Source organism: Austrofundulus limnaeus, unplaced genomic scaffold, assembly GCF_001266775.1.
Source record: "Austrofundulus limnaeus strain Quisiro unplaced genomic scaffold, Austrofundulus_limnaeus-1.0 Scaffold89, whole genome shotgun sequence".
Lineage (NCBI taxonomy): Eukaryota > Metazoa > Chordata > Actinopteri > Cyprinodontiformes > Rivulidae > Austrofundulus > Austrofundulus limnaeus.
Genome location: NW_013952491.1, coordinates 493189 through 495178, shown reverse-complemented (window position 1 = coordinate 495178; position 1990 = coordinate 493189). Strand labels below are relative to the sequence as shown.

At 40.3% G+C, this 1990-nt stretch overlaps 1 long non-coding RNA gene across 1 annotated transcript in view; it reads right to left on the bottom strand.

The window, feature by feature from the left end:
* Positions 1 to 211: 211 nt before the first annotated feature.
* Positions 212 to 1990, bottom strand: part of LOC106520174 (uncharacterized) — a 6689-nt gene continuing 4910 nt past the window's right edge. Inside the window, exons 2-3 of the long non-coding RNA XR_001310515.1 lie at positions 573 to 653; positions 212 to 401 (exon numbers count right to left, since the gene is read on the bottom strand). This is a non-coding gene — a long non-coding RNA (uncharacterized LOC106520174). The remainder of the gene's footprint in view (positions 402 to 572; positions 654 to 1990) is intronic.

Genomic DNA, 1990 nt, shown 5'->3' with positions numbered 1-1990 from the left:
GAGAGGAACCAATCAAAACACTTGTTGCTGGGGTTTTAATATGTGGATAATAGTAAAAACAACACAGACTTGTTTTGTCTTTCTAGCTCTGCTTAAAAGCAGTTTCTACCTGCTACACTCTGTGGACACGCCATGATGAATAATAAATTTGTCACGTACCTCAAGACTTTATTTGAAACACCTTAAGAAGTTTAATAAATCCAATAAAACTCTATCATTTGTCCACAGACAGAACAACATACATACACGACTGAAAACATTACCTCGCCCTTGGCGGAGGTAAAAACACTTATAGTACATCATTTGTGAGTATATCACACGTGGTGGTCCACTCTGGTCTGGTCAGCTCATTGGAAGCTCGACTGCACTGCTTTGGCTTTGATCAATATTAAGTATTTCATCTGTGGATTGAGATGTAGAAGTTAAAATGATGACACAAGTATGTGTTATAGTAACACCTTAACCACGTTTTTTAAAAAAAATCTAATTACTGAAAGGTTATCACTAATGCAAACAAATACAGCTATGACATTTCAGGAGTGTGTGGATTGTGATTGGTACCAACAACAAACCTTGAAATCTGCTTTGTAGATTGCATACACTGGGGCCTTCTCCTACATCCCTGTTGCAACTTGAATGGACAGGTTGATCTTCTGCCAGTAAAGAAAGAAAAGTTAGAAATTGTCAGGATATAAATCTTAACCTACCGTATTTATTCAAGTATAATACGTAAAATTAAATCCATAAAATCATCCATAAAGTTGGGGGGTAGTACTATCCATCCATCCATCCATTTTCTGTACACGCGTCTTCCTTTTCAGGGTTGCGTGGGTCTCTGGTGCCCATATCCAGCAGTCACAGTGCGAGGGGCGGGGTACACCCTGGACAGGTCGCAAGTCCATCGCAGGTAGTACTATACTAGGATAAATATTTTATTTATGTATTTTAACTGAAATATCGGCTTCATTCACAAAATTATTGAGTCCGGAAATGAGACCGCGTCATAAAAGCATTGAAATGAGCTTACTAGAGCTGGGTACTGAACTTCGGTTCTGTTATGGTACCCGACCGAAATGCTTCGGTAGAACTGAGTATCAAAATATGCCTCCCCTTTCGGTGCCAAGTTACGGTGATTGGCTGCAAAGTTGCACGTGGTTGCGGCAAGCAGGAAGTGTGGTTACGCTCACAAAAGGGGTTCACGTGTGTTGTAAGCTAAGCTAGTAGTGTGTCGTCGAAGTGAACTGCTCCAAAGAAAATGCCACCAAGGTCAAAAGTGTGGCTTCATTTTATGAAGATTGGTGCCAACAGTGCGCGATGCAATATATGCAAAAAAGACATAATTGCTAAGGCCGGCAACACGACTAATTTAATGAAGCACTTAACTGTGCACAGAATCAATTTAAGAGTAGAAAGTTGCTCCGTGTTTGACTGCAAGAAGAGCGGACCACAGCCATCCTCAAAACAACAAAACAAAACATCAACAAAAGTCTACCACCTACCGTAACCTCAGTGAATCCAGTGACTTGGTGGTGGAATGTGAGGGACACCATGCCAGTACTATCAGACTTGGCAACCAGGTATCTCTGTGTGCAAGCATCATCCACGCCCTCAGAGCATACATTTTCTACTGCTGGAGACACCATCAGCCAGGAGCGGGCTTGTTTTTGTCCAGAGAAACCAGACATGTTGATTTTTCTGAAGAAAAACTGCTAAAGGAAAAGGTTCACAGTATGTAGCAGTGAGCTTTAGACACTGATTTACTTGTTTGCAACTTATTTTGCACTGGAAATGTTAATTTTTTATGTACAATAACTCATTGGAATAAAAACATCAAAGTTAAAAAAATAAAATTCAAGATTTTTACTGTATTGTTAATGTAATTTTCTTCTTGTTAGAGTTGATAAAAATTCTAAAATTGGCACGGTGGCTCAGTTGGTAGAGCTGATGCCTCTCAGCAAGAAGGTCACCGGTTCAAATCCCGGTCTGGGGA